A 15383-nucleotide genomic window follows, 5' to 3' on the forward strand; every position below is an offset into this window, starting at 1 on the left:
TTCGAAGCCCTCAAATTTCAAATTTGGGTGAGTTCTGGTATATCTTTTTTCCCTTGATTGCTTTCTTCTGTTACAATATCTAAAAACCACTGTCTTGAACTATAGCACAGAGAAGACAGGTAGTGACTCTATAGCATCTTACTATGCTGATGGACAGTGACTGTAATGGAGTATGTGCTGGTGACTTGATAATTGGGGGAAATGTAGTAATCACAATGTTGCTCATGTGAAACCCGAGCATAAGATTGTATATCAATGATACCTTAATAAAAAAAAAAAGCACTGTCTAATCTAAGGTCATGTAGATTTACTCCTAAGTTTACTATGAAGAACTTTGTACTATTTTAGTTATTACATTTAGGTCTTTGATCCATTTTGAGTTCACTTTTATACATAATATGAAGTAGGGTCCAGCTGAATTCCTCTGCAATAAGGATATCCAGTTTTCCCAGCAACATTTAATGAACACACTATTTTTCCCCCATTGAATTGTTTTGGTATCCTTGCCAAATTCAACTGACCATAGATGTGTATGGGTTTATATCTAGGTTTATATCTGGAATCACAGTTCTATTCTATTGATTTATATGTCTGTTCTTAAGCCAATAGTACACTATCTTAATTACTGTAACTTTGTAGTACAGTCTATTTTGGGTCCCTTGCAACTCCACATGGATTTTAGGATTAGCTTTTCCATTTCCATTAAAAGGGCCTTTGGCATTTTGGTTGGGATTGTGTAGAATCTGTAGATAAACATGGAGTATTGCCATTTTAACAATGTTACATATTCCAATAAACATGGGATGTTTTTACATTTATTTAGGTTTTTAACTTCATTCAACATTTTTTTGTAATTTTCAGTGTACAAATCTTCAACTTATTTGATTAAATTTATTCCTAAGTATTCTTTTCTTTTTATTTATTTTTTATTTTTTATTAAGGCATCATTGATATACAATCACATGAGCAACATTGTGGTTACTACATTTCCCCCAATTATCAAGTCCCTGCCACATACCCCATTACAGTCACTGTCCATCAGCATAGTAAGATGCTATAGAGTCACTACTTGTCTTCTCTGTGCTATACTTCCTTCTGCATGCCCCCACTACATTATGTGTGTTAATCATAATGCCCCTTAATTCTCTTATCCCTCCCTTCCCACCCACCCTCCCCAGTCCCTTTCCCTTTGGTAACTGTTAGTTCATTCTTGGGTTCTGTGAGTCTGCTGCTGTTTTGTTCCTTCAGTTTTTGCTTTGTTGTTATACTCCACAGATGAGTGAAATCATTTGGTACTTATCTTTGTCTTCCTAGCTTATTTCACTAAGCATAATACCCTCTAGCTCCATCCATGTTGTTGCAAATGGTATGATTTGTTTTCTTCTTATGGCTGAGTAATATTCCATTGTGTATATGTACTACATCTTCTATATCCATTCATCTACTGATGGACACTAAAGTTGTTTCCATTTCTTGGCTATTGTAAATAGTGCTGCAATAAACATAGGGGTGCATATATCTTTTTGAATCTGTGATCCTGTTATCTTAGGGTAAATTTCTAGGAGTGGAATTCCTGGGTCAAACGGTATTTCTATTTTAAGTTTTTTGAGGAACCTGCATACTGCTTGCCACAATGGTTGAACTAATTTACATTCCCACCAGCAGTGTAGGAAGGTTCCCCTTTCTCCACATCCTTGACAGCATTTGTTGTTGTTTGTCTTTTGGATGTTGGTCATCCTAGCTGGTGTGAGGTGATATCTCATTGTGTTAATTGCTTTTTGGTTGTTAAGGCATGTTAGTTGTTTATGTATTTTGGATGTCAACCCCTTATTGGATATGTCATTTATGAATATATTCTCCCATACTGTAGGATGCCTTTTTGTTCTACTGATGGTGTCCTTTGCTGTACAGAAGGTTTTTAGTTTGATATAGTCCCACTTGTTTATTTTTTATTTTCTTTCCCTTGCCTGGGTAGATATGTTCATGAAAAAGTTGCTCATGTTTATATTCAGTAAAACTTTGCCTATGTTTTCTTCTAAGAGTTTTATGGTTTCATGACTTACATTCAGGTCTTTGATCATTTTTGAGTTTACTTTTGTTTATGGAGTTAGACAGTAATCCAGTTTCATTCTCTTGCCTGTAGCTGTCCAGTTTTGCCAACACCAGTTGTTGAAGAGGCCATCATTTCCCCACTGTATATCCATGAAGTATTCTTTTCTTTTGATTATTTGTAAATGGAATTGTTCTCTTAATTTCAGTTTTGGATTGTTCATTGCTAGTGTATAGAAATACAAATAATTTTTGTATATTGATCTGGTATCCTGCAACCTTGCTGAACTCATTTATTAGCTCTAATAGTTGTTCAGTTTTTGGTGAGCATGGCTTATGTGTGTATGTGTGTATTCCTTATAATTTTTTATATATGAGATTATGTCATCTCTAAATAAAGATAACTTTACTGCTTTCTTTCCAATATGGATGTGTTTTTTTTTCATTTCCTTGCCTAATTGTCCTGCTAGAACCTCCAGTCCAACATTGATAAAAGTGGTGAGAGTTGACATTCTTCTCTCTTATCTTTTTCCTGATATTAAGGGGAAAGCTTTCAGTTTCTCATCCTTACGTAGATGCCCTTTATCAGGTTAAGGAAATTCCCATCTTCTCCTTGGTTTCATAATAAAAGAGTGTTGAATTTTATTAACTGCTTTTTCTGCATATATTAAGGTGAATTTATATTTTTTGCTGTATTCTCTTAATATGGTATATTACATTTATTGTTTTCATATGTGGAAACATCCTTGCATTCCTGAGATAAAATGCTAACCTCATAGAATGAATTGGCAATGCCCTTCTATTCTTTGGCATAGTTTTGAAAGATTGGTCTTCATTCTTTTTTAAACATTTTGCAGAATTCACCAGTGAAGCCATTTTGTCCTGAGATTTTCTTTGTGGAAAGTTTTTTGACTCCTAACCGAAAATCTTTCTTATAGGTCTATTCATATTTTCTGTTTCTTAGTCAGTTTTAGTAGTTCACCTGTTTCTAGAAATTTGTCTGTTTCATCTAGGTTATTTAGATTTTTTTTACATACAATTGTTCATAGTATTACCTTGTGATCCTTTTTATTTCTGTAAGTTTGGTAGTAATATCACCATATTCATTCTTGGTTTTAATAAAGATTTTTGGCCAGTTCAGCTAAAGGTTTTTCAATTTTGTTGAAATTTTCAAAGAACTAACTTGGTTTCATTGATTTTTCTCTATTGTTTTTCTATTCTCTATCTTATTTATATCCAATATAATCTTTATTATTTCCTTCTTCTGTTTACTTTGGATTTAGTTGCCCTTCTTGTTTTAGTTTCTTAGGGTGGCAAGTTAGGTCATTGATTTGGGATCTTTTTTAATGTAGGCATTTACAGCTATAAATTTCCCTCTCAGTCATGCTTTCACTGAATTCCATGTTTTCATATGTTGTGTTTTTGTTTTCATTCATCTCAGAGTATTTTCTAATTTCCTTTCTGAATTCTTATTTGACCCTCTGGTTATTTTGGAGTGTGTTGTTTAATTCCCCAATTTTCTTCTGCTGTTGATTTCTAGTTTCATTCCATTATCATCAGAGAATAGACTTTGTAGGATTTCAATTCCTTAAGGAGACTTGTTTTATGGCCTAACATATGGTCTATTTTAGAGAATATTCCATGTGCACTTGAGACAAATGTGTATTTTTCTGTTGGCAGAGGAGTATTCTATAGATGCTTGCTAGGTCTAGATGGTTTGTCATGTTGTTCAATGCTTCTGTTTCCTTACTGGTCTGTCTAGCTCTTCTGAAAATGATAGTATTGATATTTCCAACTATTGTTGGATTGTCTGTTTATTTAATTCTTTCAGTTTTTTATTCAAGTATTTTGGATCTCTGCTGCTAGATGCATAATATATGATTATAATTGTTATATCTTCTTGGTTGATTGATGTTTTTTATCATATGAAAGATCATTCTTTGTCTCTAGTATCAATTTTTGTTTAAAGTTTTATTTTGTTTCATATTAGCATAGCTACTCCAGCTCTTTTCATTATCTTTTGCATGGTATTTTTTTTTTCCATTTCTCTTACTTTCAACCTATTTGTGTTTTTTAATCTGAAGTGTGTCTATTGTATATAGCATATTATTGGATCATGTTTTTTTGTTCATTTTGCCAACTTCTGCCTTTTAATTGGAGAGTTCAGTCTGTTTACATTTAATGTAATTGCCAGTAAAGTATGAATTACATATTGCATTTTGCTCTAATTTATGCCCTTTTTTGGCTTGTTCTTCCAATCCTCTATTACTGGCTCCCTTTGTGTTAAATAGATGTTTTCTGGTATACTACTTTAATTGTTTTGTCTTTTCTTTTTATACAGTTTCAAATTTTGTTTTTTTTTTAGTGGGTGCCTAGTGGTGTCATTAACATCTTACTTTATAACAATCTAGCTTCAATTATTACAACTTAATTTCAGTAGTACACAAAAACTTTGCTTCTAAATAGGTCTACTTCCCCCATGCTTTTATGCTGTTATTGACATAAATTATATTTTTATAATTTGAAATGCCCACCAACTTAGATTTATAACTATTGTTTTACCCAGTTGTGATTTAAATTAGATAGAAAAAGTTATGAACAAAAAGATACATTTATACTATCTTTTATATTTACCTACATAGTTACATTTATTGATGCTCTTACTTCTTACTTTCTGGTGTCCTTTCATTTCAGAATGAAAAACTTCCTTTAGTATTTCTTGCAGGACAGATCTACTAGAGAAGAACTATCTTAGTTTCCTGCTGACTGAGAATGTCTTAATTTCTCCTTCATTTTTGAGGGTTAGTTTTGCTGGATGTAGAATTTTTGGTTGATAGTTTAATTTTCAGCACTTTGGAGTTATCATCTATTGGCTACTGGCCTCTGTGGTTTCAGGAAACTTACTGTTTATCTTATTGAGAATCCCTTGTATGTGATGAGTCACTTCCCTCTTGCTTATTGATAATGACAAACATTTTGAGGAGAATCTTGCAGGGAACAATGAGATATCAAATAATTATTCCTCTTGGGGAATGAACCTCTGAAAGATAATATAGATATGTGGATTGTGTTCTTTGAAAGTGCTGAAGAACTAGAAAGTAGAAGATGGGAGTAGAGTAAGTTAAAATGCCACAAAACTCAATGTCTTCACAAAGATCCACTGATTTTTCTTGTCTAAATGCTCCCTATATTGCTGCAAACTTTTGGTTAATTTTTCAGAGTTCTGAAAAAATTGATTCTGACACTTTTTTGCAAGTGTTTTTCATTGTGTTTATGGAGGAGTGAAGTTCCATTTGCCATTTTTGTTGATATGGTAAGTGGTATTTTTAATTTTTTAAATTTTCAGTTGTTTGCTGCTAGTATGTAAAAGAACATGAAAAATGTAGAGATAAATTAACCCAAATGAATGGAAAACCTATAGATTGAAAACTGCAAAGAGAAATTTGAAAAGGTCTAAAAATAAGTGGAGAAATATACTCTGACCTTTGGGAACAGCTCTTTTCCTACTCTTCATTATTCCATAGGAGAATATTACCCATTATCTGACACAGGGCTACTCCATATATAATCAGTTGGCTAATATATATTAGAGAATTTTTATGTTTATATTCATGAAGGATTCTATTCATAGTGGATGTAGTATTCTTTTTTTGTAATTTTTTTTTGTCTGCTTTTAGTAGCAGTGTAATGCTGGTTTCATGTAGCCAGTTGGGAAGTGTTCCTTTTTACTTATTGAAATGATTTACATAAAAATGGCATTATTTCATGCATCTATCCTTTGGAGAATTCACCAATAAAGCCATCTGGGCTTGAATTTTTCTTTGCGGGAAGATGTTTTAAACAATAAATTCAATTTCTTGAGTCAATATAGAGCTATTAATATTTTCTGTGTTATCATATGTTGATTTTGGTAATATGTGTTTTCAAAGAATTTATCCATTTCATCTAGTGCCACATTCTTTGGCCAGTTGTTCATAATATCTCTTTACTATACTGTTAATATTTGAGGTAAATCTTAGGATTTCTACTCTTTCATTCCTGATATCATTAATATACTTTTCTTTCTTTTTATATCAGTTATTTTCCAAAGAACCAGCTTTGTTTTCATTGATTTTTCTTCTATTGTTTATTCGGTTTCCATTTCATTAATTTCTGCATCTATTTATTTACTTTTAAATTAAAGTATCTCTGATACACAATCTTATGTTGGTTTCAAATACACAAAACAGTGGTTCAACATTTACCCATATTATTAAGTCCTCACCCCCTCCAGTGTGGTCACTGTCCATCAGTGTAATAAAATGTTACAGAATCATTAGCTGTATTATCTGTGCTGTACTGCCATTCCCATGACAAACCTATATAGTGATTGTGAATTATTGTGCCCCCTAATCCCCTTCCCCCACCCCCCAACTCTTCCTAACCTGTCCTCCTTGGTAACCACTAGTCCCTTCTCAGTGTCTATGAGTCTACTCCTATTTTGTTCCTTCTGTTTTGCTTTTTTTATATTCCACAAAAATGTGAAATCATTTGGTATTTGTCTTTCTGCACCTGCCTATTTTACTGAGCATAATACCCTCAACATCCATCCATACTGTTGGAAATGGGAGGGATTCTTTTATTTTTATGGTTGAGTAATATTCTATTGTGTATATGTACCACATATTCTTTATTCATTCATCTGTTCATGGACAGTTAGGTTGCTTCCATATCTTGACTGTTTCAAAGAGTACAGTGATAAATATAGAGGTGCATATGTCTTTTAGAATCAGGAATCTTGTTTTCTTTAGGTGAACTCCTAGGAGTGGAATTCCTGGGTCAAGTGGTATTTCTATTTTGAGTTTTTTGAGGAACCTCCATATTGCTTTCCACAATGGTTGCAACAATTTACGTTCCCACTAACAGTATAGAAGGGTTTCTATTTCTCTGTATCCTTGCCAGCATTTATTTCTTGTCTTTTGGATGTTGACCATTCTAACTGGTGTGAGGTGATATCTCATTGTGGTTTTAATTTGCATTTCCCTGATGATTAGTAATGTGAAGCATCTTTTCATGTACTGTTGGCCATCTGTATTTCTTCTTTGGAGAAGTGTCTGTTCAGGTTCTGCACCCAGTTTTTAATTGGGTTGTTTTTTGAGTGTTGAGTTCTTTCCATATTTTAGATATTGACCCCTTATCAGATGAGTCATTTACAAATTTATTATCGCATAGTAGGATGCCTTTTTGTTCTGCTGATGGTGTCCTTTGCTGTACAGAAGCTTTTTAGTTTGATGTGGTACTACTTGTTCATTTTTTATTTTGTTTTCCTTGCCTGAGGATATGTGCTCAGGAAAAAGTTGTTCATGTTTGTATTCAGGAGATTTTTGTCCATGTTTTCTTCTATGAGTTTTATTGTTTCATGACTTACATTCAGGTCTTTGATCAATTTTGAGTTTACTTTTGTATATGGCATTAGATAATAATCCAGTTTCATTCTCTTACATGTAGCAGTTCAGTTTTGCCAACACTGTTTGTTGAAGAGGCTGTCATTTCCCCATTGTCCATCCATGGCTCCTTTATCATATATTAATTGACTCAATATGCTTGGGTTTATATTTGAGCTCTCTGTTCTGTTCAATTGCTCTATGGATCTGTTCTTGTGCCAGTACCAAATTGTTTTGACTACTGTGACTTTGTAGTAGAGCTTGAAGTAGGGGAGCATAACTGCCCTGGCTTTATTATTGCTTCTCAGGATTGCTTTGGCTATTTGGGGTCTTTTGTAGTTCCATATGAATTTTAGAACTATTTATTGTAGTTTGTTGAAGAATGCTGTCACTGATTCTGTAGATTGCTTTAGGCAGGATGGCTATTTTGACAATATTAATTCTTCCTATCCATGAGCATGGGATGTACTTCTATTTATTGTTATCTTCTTTAATTCTCACATGAGTATCTTGTAGTTTTCACATGAGGATATTGGTCTTTCACCTCCTTCATTAGGTTTATTCCTAGGTATTTTATTCTTTTTGATGCAATTGTGAATGGAATTGTTTTTCTGATTTCTCTTTCTGCTAGTTCATCATTAGTATATAGGAATGTAACAAATGTCTGTGTGTTAATTTTGTATACTGCAACTTTGCTAAATTCAGTTATTAGTTCTAGTAGTTTTGGGGTGGATTCTTCAGGTTTTTTAATGTACAGTTTCATGTCATCTGCAAACAGTGGCAGTTTAACTTCTTCCCTACCAATCTGGATTTCTTTTATTTCTTTGTGCTGTCTGATTGCTATGGCTAGGACCTCCAGAACTATGTTGAATAAAAGTGGGGAGATTGGGCATCCTTGTCTTGTTACTGATATTAGAGGAAAAGCTTTTAGTTTTTCACTGTAATATGATGTTGGCTGTGGGTTTGTCATATATGGCCTTGATTGTGTTGAGGTACTTGCCCTGTATACCCATTTTGCTGAGTTTTTATCATGAATGGATTTTGAATTTTGTCAAATGCTTTTTCAGCATCTATTGAGATGATCATATGACTTTTGTCCTTTTTGTTGCTGTGGTATATGATGTTGATGGATTTTTTATTATTATACCATCCTTGCATCCCTGGAATAAATCCCACCTGATCATGATGGATGATCTCTTTGATATGTTTTTCAATTTGGTTTGCTAATATTTTGTTGAGTATTTTTACATCTATGTTCATCAGGGATATTGGTCTGTAGTTTTCTTTTTTATAGTGTCTTTGCCTGGTTTTGGTATTAGAGTGATGCTGGCCTCATAGAATGAGTTTGGAAGTATTCCCTCCTCTTCTACTTTTTGGAAAACTTTAAGGAGGATGGGTATTAGGTTTTCTCTAAATGTTTGATAAAATTGAGTGATGAAGCCATCTGGTCCAGGTGTTTTGTTCTTAGGTAGTTTTTTGAATACCAGTTCAATTTCATTGCTGGTAATTGGTCTGTTCATATTTTCTGTTTCTTCCTGGGTCAGTCTTGGAAGGATTTATTTTTCTAGAAAGTTGTCCATTTCTTCTAGGTTATCCAGTTTGCTACCATGTAATTTTTCATAGTATTCTCTCATAATTCTTTGTATTTCTGTGGTGTCCATAGTAATTTTTCCTTTCTTATATCTGATTCTGTTTATGTGTGTAGATTCTCTTTTTTTCTTGATAAGTTCTGGCTAGGGGTTTACTATTTTGTTTATTTTCTCAAAAACCAGCTCCTGGTTTCATTGATACTTTCTAGTGTTTTATTCTTCTCAGTTGTATTTATTTCTGCCCTGATCTTTATTATGTTCCTCCTTCTACTGACTTTGGGCCTCCTTTGTTCTTCTTTTCCTAATTGTGAGTTTAGACTGTTCATTTTGGATTGTTCTTTCTTGAGTTAAGCCTGTATTGCAATATACTTTCCTCTTAGCTTGGCCTTCACTGCATCCCACAGATTTTGACATGTTGAGTTGTTGTTTTCATTTGTGTATATTTGCTTGCTCTCTGATTTTATTTGGTCATTGTTGCATTGATTATTTAGGACTGTGTTGTTAAGCCTCCATGTGTTTGTGGGATGTTTTTGTTTTCTTTGCATAATTTATTTCTAGTTTCATACTTTGTGGTCTGAGAAGCTGGTTGGTACAATTCCCATCCTTCTGAATTTACTGAGGCTCTTTTTGTGGCCTAGTATGTGATCTATTCTGGAAAATGTTCCATGTACACTTGAGAAGAATGTGTATCCTGCTGCTTTTGAATGGAGTGTTCTGTAGATGTCCGTTAGGTCCATCTGTTCTAATATGTTGTTCAGTGCCTCTGTCTCCTTACTTATTTTCTGTCTGGTTGATCTGTCCTTCAGAGTGAGTGGTGTGTTGAAGTCTCCTAAAATGAATGCATTGCATTCTATTTACTCCTTTAATTCTGTTATATTTGTTTCACACATGTAGGTGCTCCTGTGTTGGGTGCATAGATTTTTATAATGGTTATATCTTCTTGTTGGACTGACCCCTTTATCATTATGTAATGTCCTTCTCTGTCTCTTGTTACATTCTTTGCTTTGAAGTCTATTTTGTTTGATAACAAGTACTGCTACTCCTGCTTTTTCTCCCTATTGTTTGCATGAAATCCCTTTTTCCATGCCTTCACTTTTAGTCTGTGTATTTCATTGTGTTTGAAGTGAGCCTCTTGTAGGCAGCATATAGATGGGTCTTGTTTTTTTTATCCATTCTGTAACTATATTTCTTTTAATTGGTGCAGCCAATCCATTTACATTTAGGGTGATTATCAATAGATATGTATTTATTGCCATTGTAGGCTTCAGAGTCATGATTACCAAATGATCAAGGGCAGCTTCTCTATTATCTAACAGTGTAACCTAACTTGCTTAATATGCTATTTCCAACATAATCTAAAGGTTTTCTTTTTCCTCTTTGTCTTCTTCTTCCTTCTCCACTCTTCATATATTAGGGGTCACATTCAGTTCTCTGTGTATATCCCTTGACTGACTTTGTGGGTAATTGATTTAATTTTGCATTTACTTAGTCTATTTCCTTTACTGTGGTTTTATTTTCTTTGGTGATGGCTATTTAGCTTTAGGAGCACTTCCATCTAGAGCAGTCCCTCCAAAATACACTGTAGATATGGTTTGTGGAAGGTAATCCCTCAACTTTTGCTTATCTGGAAATTGTTTAATCCCTTATTCAAATTTAAATAATAATCTTGCCACATAGAGTATTCTTGGTTTGAGGCACTTCTGTCTCATTGCATGAAATATAATCATGCCACTCCCTTCTGGCCCGTACAGTTTCTGCTGAGAAGTCTAATGACAGCCTGATGGATTTTCCTTTGTAGGTGATCTTTTTTATCTCTCTAACTGCTTTTAAAAGTCTGTCCTTACCCTTGACCTTTGCCATTTTAATTATTATATGCCTTGGTGTTGTCTTCCTTGGGTTCCTTGTGTTGGGACATCTGTGTACCTCCATGGCCTGAGAGATGATTTTCTTCCCCAGATTGGGGAAGTTTTCAGCAATTATTTCCTCAAAGACACTTTCTATCCCCTTTTCTCTCTTCTTCTTCTTCTGGTACCCCTATAATGAGAACATTATTCTGTTTGGATTGGTTCCACAGTTCTCTTAATATTCTTTCATTTCTAGTGATCTTCTTTTCTTTCTGTGCCTCAGCTTCTTTGTATTCCTGTTCTCTAATTTCTATTTCATTTACTCTCTCCTCTACTTCATCTAATCTGCTTTTAAATCCCTACATTGTATGTTTCATTTCAGGTACTGTTTTATTCAAAGTTTCTGTCTCTTTCTTGAAGTCCTCCCTGTGATCTTGAATATTTTTCTGTAGTGCTGTGAGCATGTTTATGATTTTTATGTCCTGGAGCAGATCTCCAGGGGTGGGTCTTCTGTAGTCATGGGCTCTTAATCCCTCCTTGCTCCATTTCTCTTCCTCCCCCCAGTGATCTGAGGTGGGGGAGGTCCTGGATCTGGCTGGATCATGGCTTTGCTTCTTTGCCCTTTTCTATGAGGTCTTCTCTTTTTTCCAGATGTCGGCAGTCTTTCACAGTCTTCTTCCCAGTTGCTCTTTCAGGATTTGTTGTTTTTTGCTGTATTTTCATATTATATTTGGTTTTGGGAGGAGGTTTCTGCTTCACTTTTCATGCCAACATATTATCTTTTCTGCCTGCCATTTTAATTATTATGTCTGGTGTTGTCTTCCTGGGTCCTTTTTGTTAAGGGATATCTGTGCTTCCATGACCTGAGTGTCTGTTTCCTTCCCCAGATTGGGGAACTTTTCAACAATTATTTCCTTAAAAAGACTTTCTATCCCTTTGTCTTTCTTTTCTTCTGGTACCCCTATTATGCAAATATTATTTCACTTGGATTGGTCACATAGCTCTGTTATTCCAAGAGATCCTTTTTTCTCTCTATTCTTCAGCTTCTTTGTTTTCCTATTCTCTAATTTCCATTTCATTTACCATCTCCTGTACACAATCTAATCTATTTTTAAATCCATCCCTTGTATGTTTCATTTCATATGCTATATTCTTCAGCTCTGAGTGGAGCTTTTTCAGGTTTTCTACCTCTTTCTTTTAGTCCTGAGATCTTGAATACTTTTCTGTAAACCGTGAGCATGTTTATGACTTTTATTTTGACATACTTATCAAGAAGATCGGTGATCTCTGTTTCATTTAGCCCTCTTTCTGGGGTTGTGTCTTGTAGTTTTGTTTGGATCACATTCCTCACCTACTCATTTTGTCAGGGTTTATGTGTTTCTTCATTTGTATTGAATGTCTCTGCTATGCTTAGTGACCTATAGAGTAATAGGTTTATGAAGAAAGCATGCTATGGTGCCCAGAAGCTCAAGACACTTTACTCTGTAATGGCTGCTTCTACTTTGCAGAGGTCCCTGCTGTTGGCATGTCTGGGAGGGGTGCCTTTCTGTCTCACTGCAGTGGTCTAAGTCTGGGTGGACAGTTCACTTGTGCTGTTGCCTTCCCGATCAGCTCAGGTATCTCTGCTGAACTCTTTGTGGTTGGGGCTGCCGTCTGTCTTGCCTGCAACAATGGTGGTGCTGTGGGGTTAATGGGGTGGGCAGACTGATGTGTGGCTATGCCCCAGCTGGACCTGCAGCTCTGGTTTTGGACACATGCAGTGCAAAAGGAGCTCTTGGGGCTTATCCTGTAGGTACCTCACTGGTTGGTCTGAAACAGAGCCAGAGAAGCTGGGAGAGTCTCCCTCTTCCTGCCAGGCAACAAAGTCTGATGCTGACATTGGGCCAAGTGGGTTGGCTCCCAGCATTGTGTGCAGTAAAGAACTTCAGGTCTGCATTGTCAGTGGGGGGAGATGGAGCATCTAGGGCTCCCAAGAGTTCCCCATCTGTTGGGCCAAGAAAGGCCTGGGGACATGTAACTCAAGGGGGAAAATATGTTCCCAGCCTGGGGCAAATAAATATTTGAAACCAAAATTAGTCAAAGGGAGAAATAAAGTGGAAGAAACCCACTTGGGTCCTTCTCAGTTTTGGCTTTGCCACCTCATCATTTTCTGTGTGGACCTCTCTTCCTCTTCAGGTGCATGTGGTCTGTTTTGCAATCTTCAGGTCATTTTCAGATCTAGTTGCATTTGCTGTATTTTCCCCTTTTATGTGTTTTGGGAGGAAATTTCCATCTTGCCTTCCTATTCCACCATCTTTAATCCACTCCACCCTGTGTTTTCTTCTAGGAGTTTTATATTTTTAGGCCTTCAATTGAAGTCTTTAATCCATTTTTAGTTAATTTTTTGTATGGTGCAAGATCGTGGACCAATTTCATCCATTTCCATGAGGCTGACCAGTTTTTACAGCACCATTTATCGAAGAGACTGTTGCTTCCCAATTGTATATTTTCAGCTCCTTTGTCATAAATTAATTGACCATACATGCATCGTTTTATTTCTGGGCTCTTTATTCTGTTCCCTTTATCTATGTATGTTTTTGTGTGATGATACCAAGCTATTTTAATTATAACTTTGCAATAAAGTTTAAAATCAAGGCTCATGATGATTTCAGCCTTATTATTTTTTCTCGATTGCTTTAGCTGTTTGGTTTTTTTTGTGTGTGTGGTTGCATACACATTTTACTATTTGTGTGGAAATGGGAATTTTGATAGAAATTGCATTGAATCTGTACATTGCCTGGGGTAGTATGGACATTTTAACCATATTAATTCTTCCAATCCATGAGCAGAGAATATCTTTCTATCTATTTGTGTCTTCAGTTTCTCTCCTTAATGTCTTGTAGTTTTCAATATACAGGTCTTTTATCTCCTTGGTTGAATTTATTCCTAGGTATTTTGTTCATTTTGATGCAATTATAAATGGGATTGTTTTCTTAATTTCTCTTTCTGATAGTTCATCATTAGTGTACAGAAGCACAACAGATTTTTGTGTGTTGATTTTGTATCCTGCAATATTACTGAATTTGTAATTTATTAGAATTAATAAATTGTGGATTCAGTTGTAATAAGAAAATTGTAAATTTCATAAAACATAAAGCTTACCATTTCAACCATTTAAAGTATACAATTTATTGGCATTTAGTATATTCACAACATTGTGTAACTATCACCATTATCTAGTTCCAGAACATTTTCATTTCCCCAAAGGGAAACCTGTACCAGTTGATCATTCACTTCCCATTCTCCTCTGTTCCCATCCGCTGGAAACCACTAATGTGCATTCTTTCTTCATGAATTTGCCTACTCTGGGTATTTAATATAAATATAATAATACAATATATGACATTTTGTGTCTAGCTTCTTAGTAGTGTGTTTTCAAGCTTAATCCATGTTACAGCATGTATATAGCACTTCATTCCTCTTTATGGCCGAATAATATTTTGTTATGTGGATATGCCACATTTTGTTTATCCATTCATCAGGTGATAAATTTGGGTTATTTCTACCTTTCAGCTATTGTGAATAGTGCTGCTAGAAACATTATGTGCAAGATTTTCTTAAACTGATCTGTTTTCATTTCTTTAAGATATATACCTATAGTGGAATTGTTTGGATATGTATTAACTCTGTGTTTAAATATTTCAGTAACTGCCAAAGTGTTTTATAAAGGAGCTCCACAGTTTTATATTCCCACTACTCTTCATCCTGGAGAAAGCTCCAAAGTATGTAGGAGTAGGAAGGGAGTAGGCAAGCTCCTGAGCTGACCCTTCTGTGAGCCACCAGATAGGTCAGAACACAAAATCACAATTCTTTAATTAATTTTATTTATTTATTTTAATTTTTTTCATGTATTTTATTTTTATTTATTTTTAAAAATTTTCATATCATTAATGTTCAATTACTTAAACAACATTACAGTAACTAGACTCCCCCTATTATCAAGTCACCCCACATACCTCATTACAGTCACTGTCCATCAGCGTAGTAAGATGCTACGGAATCACTTGTCTTCTCTGTATATACTGCCTTTCCCATGTCTCCCTCCACTACATTATGTGTGCTAATTGTAATGCCCCTTTTTCACCCTTATCTGTCCCTTCCCACCCATCCTCCCCAGTGCCTTTCCCTTTGGTAACTGTTAGTCCATTCTTGGGTTCTATGAGTGTGCTGCTGTTTTGTTCCTTCAGTTTCTGCTTTGTTCTTATACTCCACAGATGAGTGAAATTATTTGATACTTGTCTTTCTCTGCCTAGCTTATTTCACTGAGCATAATACCCTCTAGCTCCATCCATGTTGTTGCAAATGGTAGGATTTGTTCTCTTCTTATGGCTGAATAATATTCCATTGTGTATATGTACCACATCTTCTTTATCCAATCATCTACTGATGGACACCTAGGTTGTTTCCATTTCTTGACTATTGTAAATAGTGCTGTGATA

The sequence above is a fragment of the Manis pentadactyla genome, chromosome 1 (assembly GCF_030020395.1).
Source record: "Manis pentadactyla isolate mManPen7 chromosome 1, mManPen7.hap1, whole genome shotgun sequence".
NCBI classification, from domain to species: Eukaryota; Metazoa; Chordata; class Mammalia; order Pholidota; family Manidae; genus Manis; species Manis pentadactyla.